General features: G+C 46.0%; 1 protein-coding gene across 1 annotated transcript in view; it reads left to right on the top strand.

Annotated features, from left to right (window-relative positions):
• PLXNA4 (plexin A4) overlaps positions 1 to 10,728 on the top strand; it is a 476,871-nt gene that overhangs the window by 8,618 nt on the left and 457,525 nt on the right. The gene's annotated exons all lie outside the window — the stretch shown is intronic.

A 10,728-nucleotide genomic window follows, 5' to 3' on the forward strand; every position in this document is an offset into this window, starting at 1 on the left:
GGGGTGTTAGGTGGGGCTCAGTGATCTGAGAAGATACGTACTCTGGGGTCTGTGATAATGGGTTCCATACAAGGAAGAAGCGATTCCTCAGCACAGTCAGTGAATCGAAGCAGCTGCTCCAATAAGGCATCATTAAGCTGCTAGAATCATGACTCTGGCCAAAATAGCCAAGCACACTATGGCTTACCCAATTTAAACCCATGAGGAACCACATGAAGAATGTGTTCTAGCCAGGTTTCAAGAGGCTTTCCTGACCCCTAGGGCTTATTGACCAGAGTTATGCCTTCCACATGCTGATGTGCAACTACCTCAGACACTTCTCTTGGTGGGGGCAGAGGGGCATAGCCGCTGGGAAGCTGGAGGCAGATACAGATAACTTTTGCCCCCTCCCAGTATTTAAAAAATATTGTGAACATTGGCAGACAAAGCAACAGGGGACCTTTCTGCGTAAAATATTTCCCAGAGGTCATTGCCTGAAGTCAGTCCCCCTCCTTTTTTAACAACCCTTGTTCTTTGATTCATGCTTAGTCAGTCTAACTCTTTGGGTCCCTGTGGAATGTAGCCCGCCAGGCTCTTCCTCATCCATGTAATTCTTGAGGCCAGAATACTGGAGTGGGTTGCCATATCCTCCCCCAGGGGATCTTCCTGACCTAGGGATCGAACTCACGTTTCCAGCATCTCCTGCGTTTGCAGGCAGATTCTGTACCGCTGAGCCACAGGGGAAGCTCCTCTAGGGTCTGGTGGAGCAAAAGTCTGATGGTCACACTGTGCTTGTGACCCCCATCCCCACTCCCTTCGCCATTAGATACTGACCCCTGTCTTCTTCCCCTAAATGCACCTGCCCTTAACCACTGATTGATGCAAGCAACTCGCTGACTTTGAGACAACATCTGTGTTAGCACGGCTGCTTGAGGTTTCCGGCTCCCAGAGGGCCAGAACCAGCCCCTGCTTGAAGCAGTCTCTTGTGTAATCGGGAACTTAATTCATACTTTTTGATGGTGCTAAAGAAGCTGCCACTGGCCATAGCAATGGTGAAAATAGCATTGAAATTACTGATTTCTTTGTGCTTTTAGATGACAGGGCTTGTTTCTTATGTCTCTTTTTGAATACTCGGTACCCAGCTTAGGGCCTGTGTTACTGGAAGCAGTCAATAAATATTTGCTGAGTAGAAAGAATGAATGAGTGGAGGCAGAGAGCAGAGGAACAGTCTATAAAGGAGAAAACTAGGGAGGTGAAAACCAGCTGCTCTGGCGGGTGCCTGCTCCCTGGCAGGGGCTGGCTGGAAGCACATCAAGGCTGGTGGCTGTTTCACAAGATTAAGATGAACCAAGACTAGCACAGCTGAACCCATCAGTCACCCCAGAGTGTTCTGGGTGATGGTGGTTTGGAGGCCATCAGGTGCCATGGTCTTGTTACACTGATGCACACAGAATTGAATTCTTGCTCTCCATGAAAAACTCGCTATGGGTTTAGATACCAGTATATTGGGAGAGATGACCAAACTGCATTTACCAGAGCATTCCAAAGACAAGCTCCCCCCACACTCCCGCCCCGTGGAAAATGCATTCATGGCCAAGTGTAAGTCTTACAAACACTTTATGCTATGTCCTCCTCTTGGAGATTCAAGATGCACATTAAAGGCAATGGAGTTTGGCTATAGAGAATCCTGGTTAGTTATTCTTGAAGTGAAGAAGTGAAAGTGTTAGTTCAGTTGTGTCTGACTCTGCGACCCCACGGACTGTAACCCGTCAGGCTCCCATGTCCATGGAATTCTCCAGGCAAGAATACTGGAGAGGGTAGCCATTCCCTTCTCCAGGAGATCTTCCCAACCCAGGGATCAAACCCTGTTCTCCTGCACTGCAGGCAAATGCTTTACTATCTGAGCCACCAGGGAGGCCCTATTTTTAGCCAATCATTTTTTTCAATGGAGGGATCCCTTTGTGTGGGTGTATTTAAACCTGTTGACATTTCTTGGAATTAGGGTTCCCCAGAAAGCATTTTGGGAGATACTGGCCTTCATCTGGAAGCTTTCAGGTTTGAGTTTAGTTTGGAGGAGAAAAACAGAACAAATTTACTATGCTCTTAAAACAAGGACTGGTGAGGTGCTGGCTTCTGCTTATCCTTGTCAGTTGCTTTTGGGAGTCTCAGAAATGGCTGTGAATTGCTCTAAGACGTTGGTGACCCTGGTGCCTTCAGATGTATGTTTTCTAAAGGGACCGTTTAGGAGCGTGACTGCAGTTCTGACAGGTTTGTGGCAGCGTTTCCAACAAGTAGCACTTCCCGGTTGCGCATTATAGATCAAGATGGATGTCTGCAAGATACGTGAGTAATGACATTCACCTTCTCAATATATTTTTTTCAGCTGCACTTATTGAATAAGAGACTTCAATGTAACTGGCAAAGATAAATGTTCAGAATTAACAAAAAAGGCGTGAGTTATTAAGATACAGCTCCCTAAATTTTGGATGGTTGAAACACATTTTCTCTCAGGAAGAAACTTTGCTACCCCAGAGAGGCTGAAGGTTTCTAATTAGACTGTAAATCCATGGTTTCTACCATTGGGTAGTGACCCAGAGAGCAAAGCTAGGCATTTCCCACGGGAAGCCTTTCACCGCCTAATATTTGTCTTACCTAGGTAATGATGTGTGTGTGTGTATGCTTGCGTGTGTGTGTGTGTGTGTGTGTGTGTGTGTGCATGCATGAGTCAGGGTGGGGGTGGGGTATCACCCCATGCTCCTTGGCTTTGGCACCTGCAGACACTGACTGAGAACCTACGTGCCCAATTACAGGGCCTCACCACGCTTTGCCCAAGCACCGTGCTCCTTTTCAACGTGAATAGCAGTTGCTAACACACACTTACTAACAAAATTCCCCTGACGCCCATTCATAAAACAGAGCACTGGTGACTCTAGCAGCATTAAACTGTTTGGCGACCGAGTTTAGAATTATAGGAATCGGGGAGATGAATTAGCAGTAAATCAAGTCCCAGCTGAGTTCGGACCCAAGTGCGGTGAGTTTTAAATTAAACATATCTTGCCATGATGAAGGCGTTGTAAGTCAAGCACTGGAGCTCTGTCACTCTTGACTCTGGAGGAGTGTGGCAGTCACCCTTTGAAAGGAAAACCCCCACCACAGCTTGTATTGATTCCCAGGCATTCTGGGAAATTGCCACTTCATTTCTTCATAAACTGTTGACTTTCAGTTTTTTTTTAGAATAGGAATCCTGTTCCCCGGGACTCAGTGGAGCTCTGGGACCAGGTGGGTGGAAGAGGGCTCAGGCCCAAGGGGGACCACTCGGAGCCTTCTCTTTGGTCTTTCCCAGGAGGAGTCACTCGGAAGGGGAACCTGGGTCCGTGGGTGCTGTGTGGTTTGTTTTCCCGCTCAGACTGTATTTGATACTTTTTTTCCTGGGGGATCCGTACATAAAAACAACAAAGAGAACACCTCAAGGAGGCTGCAGCACGGTTATATTGCAGTGACAATTGCAGTGTAATAGGAAATCATTTATGTAAGTTACGGTGCCCTCTGAATGGAGCTTGTTGGAAATATGGCTACAGCTTCTTGAGGCTTATTTTTTTCCCCCTCCTGCAAAATAATCCTGAGGTTTTCATTTTCAGAGCAATTGAAGAAGTATTATGTGCTGGCCAGGGAATTGGGAGCCCCGGCTTCTAATCCTAGGGTTGCTGAATTGCTTTCAGGGATTTCCCTCTCTGGGCTCTGCCTCGATTTCTCTTTCTTGCAAGCCACAATAAGCCCTTGCTGTTTCTGACCTGAAGCCCCGGACGTGAGGATGAACGTTGCCATGCATAGTAAAGGACCAGGTGAGCATCAGAAAAAAGGTTCTATTTACATCCAGTGTTAGAGAAAATCAAGTAAGAGGGAAGAGTGTCTCAGATTAGGCCTCTCACATCGCACCTTTACCAGCTCCTGTGTGTTTGCTGATCTGATGAAGAGTGACTAGTGATGAAAACAGCTCAGAGGGTCAGAGAGGAGAATGCCCCTGGGATAGCAGGAAGCTTGGGAGAGAATGGTTAGCGCAGTAGTCCAGAGGCTTGGGCATGAGGCCGGGGGTGGGGGTCCTGATCCTGGCCGTAGTATGTTAATCGGGGACCATGTGAATGTGTGCATAATGTCACTTCAGTCGTGTTCAACCCTTTTTCAACCCCATGGACTGTAGCCCACCAGACTCCTCTGTCTGTGGGATTTTCCAGGCAAGAATACTGGAGTGGGTTGCCGTGCTCTCCTCCAGGGGATCTTCCTGACCCAGGGATCGAACTCATGACCTTTATATCCCCTGCATTGGCAAGTGGGTTCTTTACCACTAGGGCCTCCTGGGAAGCCCAATCAAGGACCACAAAGATAGCCAAAAGGTCTTGATTTCCTTCCCTAGCTGTCATTCCTACTTTGGTCCATATGTATGTGTTTACATACTGTAGATAGATGTGAGCTAAGGACTATTTAACCAATGAATTGATCAATTCATCAATTAGTTAATATTTCTTGAGTGCCTATGATGTGCTAGGCATGATGCAGGAGTTTGGCTGGAAAGAGATGAAAGACTCAGTTCCTGCACAGGAGGGCCTGCACATAGCTTGGTGTGGCCACAGTGCACGCATTTCTAGATCATTAACACAGGATGGTGAGACATAAGCTCTGTGCATGCAGAGGACCTTCTGTGAAGATGTAAGAAGGTGCGCCCATTTGGATATGAAGCAGGACATGGTGAAAGTCTTCTGGAGGAGAGGGGCATCAAGCGGAGCATTGAAAGGTATTTTAAAGGGAGAGCAGGACTGGCCTTGTGAACACATGGGGAAGAGGTGCCCTGAGGGAACAAGCAACATAGACAAGGCATGGAGAGCTGAGCCCCCACAGCACAGGTTGGGAAGTGGACCAGATATAAACACTGTTGGAGGCCGGGCCAGGACAAGAAGCATCCAGATCAGGGTCTCATCCAGCAGGCAGTGGTGAGGCCTTGGGGATTTCCAAATGAGAGAAGCAACAAGACCAGCTTTGCATTCTAGAAAGATCCCCATGGGACCATGTGGGGAAAGAATCAGATCCTACTATGGTAACCCAGAAGACATGGAAGAGGGCTACCCAGAGGTGGTGGCCAAGGAGAGAAAGGGACAGATTTGGCAGGTCCGTGGGCGTTAGAGTTGACAGATGGTGAATATGGTAATGAAGGTGGTGGGAGGGAGGGGAAGGGGAGTTGGAGATGTCTTGCAGGCATCCAGCTTGGGCAGCTGTGAAAGGTGGCCCTGCTTCACTGAGCTACAGATTTCTAAACTGACACTTGGTTGAGGGACAGGATGTGGTCTTTTCTGGATGTGGTGCATTGAGGTGCACGTAGATTTTTGGGTAGAGGCGACCAGGTGGCCAGTAGCTATATGGCCTCTGAGTTGCTGGCAGTATCATCTCCTTGCTTACTATGCTATTTACCGCTGGTCCCATTTGTCAACGTAGGAGCTCATTTTGGGATCTGGCAGAAGCTTGGTAAAGAAGCAAGAAAACCTACATATAGATTTTTACATTTTTCAAGTGGTTCATGTTTTGAATTAAACATACTATCTTGAACATTTTGCTTGAGATTATTCTGAAAACATCCAGGCATTCACCTTGCCTTAGGAAATTTCTACTATTTTCCAATGGAAACAGCATGGGCCTGGAAGGTTGAGTCATATGCAGCTGATTACAGAGTAGGATCAGAATAAAGGCAGAAGTAGAATTTGGCAGAGGAGAATCACAGGCCTTTGTTCCAGGCATTAGCTTGTTCCTCTTCTTGGTGTGTTCATCCCATTTTCAATGTTCAGTTGCTCAGTCATGTCTGACTCTGCGACCCCATGGACTGCAACACACCAGGCTTCTCTATCACCAACTCCCGGACCTTGCTCAAACTCATGTCCATCGAGTCAGTGATGCCATCCAATCATCTCATCCTCTGTCATACCCTTCTCCTTCTGCCTTCAATCTTTCCCAGCATCAGGGTCTTTCCCAATGAGTCAGTTCTTCATATCAGGTGGCCAAATTATTGGAGTTTCAGCTTCAGCATCAGTCCTTCCAATGAATATTCAGGACTGATTTCCTTTAGGATGGGCTGGTTTGATCTCCTTGCAGTTGAAGGGACTCTCAAGAGTCTTCTCCAACACCACAGTTCAAAACCATCAATTCTTTGGCTCTCAGCCTTCTATATAGTCCAACTCTCACATCCATACATGACTACTGGACAAACCGTAACTTTGACTAGACAGAGCTTTGTCAGCAAGATAATGTCTCTGCTTTTTAATATGCTGTCAACGTTGGTCATAGCTTTTCTTCCAAGGATGTGGACACACTCAAAACAGTGTTGTTGTTCAGTTGCTCAGTCACATCTAACTCTTTGTGATCCCATGAACTGTAGCACACGTGACTCTCTGTCCTTCACAATCTTCACAAGTTTGTTCAAACTCATGTCCATTGAGTCGATGATGCCATCCAACCATCTCATCCTCTGTCGCCCCCTTCTCCTCTTGCCCTCAATCTTTCCCAGCATCAAGGTCTTTTCAAATGAGTCAGCTCTTCGCATCAGGTGGCCAAAGTATTGGAGCTTCAGCTTCAGCATTGGTCCTTCCAGTGAATATTCAGGGTTGATTTCCTTTGGGATTGACTGGTTTGATCTCCTTGCTGTACAAGGGACTCTCAAGAGTCTTCTCCAGCACTACAGTTTGTAAGCATCAATTCTTCGATGCTCAGCCTTCTTCATGGTTCAACTCTAACATCCATACATGACTATTGGAAAGACCATAGCTTTGACTAGACAAACCTTTGTTGGCAAAGTGATGTCTCTGCTTTTTAATATGCAGTCTAGGTTTGTTATAGCTATTCTTCCAAGGAGCAAGTGTCTTTTAATTTCACGGCTCAGTCACTACTCACAGTGATTCTGGAGCCCAAGAAAATAAAACAGTGTGGTCTGGTGAAATGAGCCCCACCCTGAGCTGAGAGGTGGGGATTAAAATTTTGACCTTGCCCTTTAGAAGTATTGTTTGTCTAATTTTGTGTCCTGTGCGCAGGAACGGGTCTACACAGTCTAGGCTTGAGGTAGGATCTGGCCACTAGTGAGGTTTTGCTTGGTCCAAAGAGCCTTCAAGAGAAATTTGTGTGATTTTCATGGTGAGACGTTAGGTGGGATGGTCCCTGTCCAGCGGGTGGCAGGTTCCCCTCCCTGTAGTCACGCCTTTGCTTCACACATTTACGGTGGAGATATTTGAATTAAAATACCAGCAGCCTAATACCTAAGAGCTACTCAAGTAGTGGAACTTTCCCCCTCTTTACAGTATATGAGGGTAAAATGAGTTATTTTTGCATCCAGTGCTCTGCATTCTGCAGGGACGCTTTGTCATTTAGTGGCCCCTGTTAAGCCCAGGAGACATAGATGTGGCTGCTGGCAAAACTTTTAGGCAGTCCGTGCTTATACTATGGAAACTTTAGGAAGCAGGATGTTTGGTTTGAGCACTGTGTAGAGAGAAAAATACCCAACTGCTTCAAGTCCGCCCAGACCCTTTCAACCTCCAGCCCTGCTGTGTGCTGCTGTGGAAGGGTCACCAGGCTGCCATGAAGCTGGGGGTCCTCTGATGAGTTGAGAGGTCTGGCTGGCACAGATGCTATTCACACCAGTCTTCCTGAATGAGGGATTCTGGGATTTCAGCTCCAAAGATGGTCTCCAGCTGCAAAGTCACCATGCAATTTCGAGGAAACAATGGGGCTACTCTGGGTCACCCCTGGGTGTCAGAGCAGCTAATCAGAATGGCTTGTGCTGTGGTCTCCCGCGTGGAGAGGGAAGAGGGGCAGGATAGATGTTGTTGAGCTCTTACTCCTCAGAGCCCCACAGAGATGACAGGGTTCGTGTTCTTCCTACCCCTCACCTCTGTAGCAGCCCTTCTCAGCTACACTCGGTACATGATATATTTATGTACGTGCGCTGCTGGTCTCAGAGAACTCAGTAGCTTTTCCCACTTTGTCTGGTGGCATCTTGTTTCCCTGTTTAAGGGCAGAGGGCAGGGCCTGGGGCTGTAAGAAGGGAAGTAACTTAACCACAGTGATGTGCGGCGAGGACTCAGATAGACTGGTTGACAGCACCCAAGGCTGTGCTGATGGCGTCCCCTCTGCCTGGCCCCGAGTGCTGGGAGGCAGGGGGCTCCAGATCGCTGGGCCATGTGCTCTCTGAGGCTGCCTCTGAGTCTGGGACAGAGGCAGGCAATCCCCATTGCTCCTGCTTTTCTACTTCTCTGCCCCCTTAAGTGTCATTGTAGAGACTTCCCACTGAACCTGTGCTTAGCTGATGCCCTCAAAGGGGGTAGATGGGACGATCCAGGAAAGGTGCAGGTACCTGAGCTGTTGACTCTGTGCTCAGTATCGAACTGAGCAGAACGTCTGGGCTGTTGATGGGCCCTGGGCTGGGTGCTGGGGGAGGTGAGGGGAAGCATGCTTTGCTAAACCCAGGCTTGATTTCATGAGGAGTTTGCTTTTGCTCATTCTACCCTACTTACTCTTTTTTTTTTTTAATTAAAAAATTTGGTGACTCAGATGATAAAGAATCTGCCTGCAATGCAGGAGACCTGGGTTCAATCCCTGGGTCAGGAAGATCCCCTGGAGAAGGGCGTGACAACCCATTCCAGTATTCTTGCCTGGAGAATTCCATGGACAGAGGAGCCTGGTGGGCTCCCATGTGGTCCCCGTCAGACACTACTGAAATGAAGGAATGTATCCAATTTCTTTTTGGCTGCGTGGGTCTTTGTTGCTGCTCACGGACTTTCTCTAGTTGTGGTGTGTGGGCTTCTCACTGGGATGGCTTCTTTTGTTGTGGAACACAGGCTCTAGAGCATGTAGGCTCAGTAGTTGTGGCCCACGGCCTTAGTTGCTCTGCAATATGTGGGGTCTTCAAGGACCAGGGATTGAACTCATGTCCCCTGCATTGGCAGGCAAATTCTTAACTACTGGATCATCAGAGATGTCTTTATTCCTTTTATTATTATTATTTTTTTTTAGGACTTGATACTAGCAAGAGCCAGTGCTTCGTGGCAAGTACTAAAAAATAAATGGATTGCATATTTTATTTAATTTAAAAAAATTTTTATTGGGCAATAGTTGCTTTACAGTATTATGTTAGTTTCTACTGTATGGAGCTGCCCTTATAGGGTACAATGGTATTTTCCTGGCATCTAGTATTGAAGATGCAATAGAAATTATCTTGCTTTAATTTGAAGATGCCCATGTTTGAAGTGTTCCAGAGAGCTTGAGTGTAAAACTTGAGGATCATCACATGGCCAAAGAGAGAAAAATGACTCCTAAAAATATCAAGCAATATTTCACCAGCACATATTGTTTTGAAAGAATGGCATTTATATTTGCAAATTAAAAAAAATTCTTCAGGCCTGGGCGAGTTTTTCCTAGTTAACAAATTTTGCATGTAACCTTGTCCACATTCCAGACATGAGCCATACCGAGGAACTTCTATGTCAAGATAGCAGGCATATAGCTAGAATCTCTCTACAAATTCAAGCTGCCAAGAATTTGTTTGTCATATATGATTTACTGACTTGTATTTTTAACATTTACATCTCATATCTCCCTTTAGCTACAAGCTTCTTAAAAGCAGACGATTGTCTTATTTCTTGTTCAGTTGCTAGGTTGTATCTGACTCTCTGCGACCCCATGAACTGCAGCACGGCAGGCTTCTCTGTCCATCACTATCTCCCAGAATTTGCTCAAACTCATGTCCATTGAGTCAGTGATGCCATCCAACCATCTCATTCTCTGTCACCTCCGTCTCCTCTTACCCTCAATTTTTCCCAGCATCAGGGTCTTTTCCAGCGAGTCAGCTCTTCACATCAGGTGGCCAAAGTATTGGAGCTTCAGCTTCAGTCCTTTCAGTGAATGAATCTTCAGGGTTGATTTCCTTTAGGATTGAATGGTTTGATCTCCTTGCTGTCCAAGGGACTCTCAAGAGTCTTCTCTAGCACAACAATTCAAAAGCATCAGTTCTTTGTGCTCAGCCTTCTTTATGGTCCAACTCTCATATCCACATGTGACTACTGGAAAAGCCATAGCTTTGACTATACAGACCTTTGTCAGCAAAATGATCTCTGCTTTTTAATACACTGTCTAGGTTTGTCATAGCTGTTCTTCCAAGGAGCAAACGTCTTTTAATTTCATGACTTAAGTCACCATCTGCATTGATATTGGAGCCCAGGAAAATAAAGTCTGTCACTGTTTCTACATTTTCCCCATCTATTTGCCATGAAGTGATGGGACAGGATGCATGATCTTAGTTTTTTGAATGTTGAGTTTTAAGCCAGCTTTTTCACTCTCCTCTTTCACTTTTATCAAGAGGCTCTTTAGTTCCTTTTCACTTTCTGCCATTAAAGTGGTATAATATGCATATCTGAGGTTATTGATATTTCTCCCTGCAGTCTTGATTCCAGCTTGTGATTCATTCAGCCCAGCATTTCACATGATGTACTCTGTGTATAAGTTAAATAAGCAGGGTGACAATATACAGCCTTGATGTACTCCTTTCCAAATTTTGAATCAGTCCATTGTTCCATGTCTGGTTCTAGTCCTTCTTTTCCTGCATACAGATTTCTCAGGAGGCAGATAAGGTGGTTTGGCATTCCCATCTTTTTTTTTTCTTTTTTTTTAAAATTTTATTTTATTTTTAAACTTTACATAATTGTATTTGTTTTGCCAAATATC

Source organism: Bison bison, unplaced genomic scaffold, assembly GCF_000754665.1.
Source record: "Bison bison bison isolate TAMUID 2011002044 unplaced genomic scaffold, Bison_UMD1.0 scf7180017864530, whole genome shotgun sequence".
NCBI classification, from domain to species: Eukaryota; Metazoa; Chordata; class Mammalia; order Artiodactyla; family Bovidae; genus Bison; species Bison bison.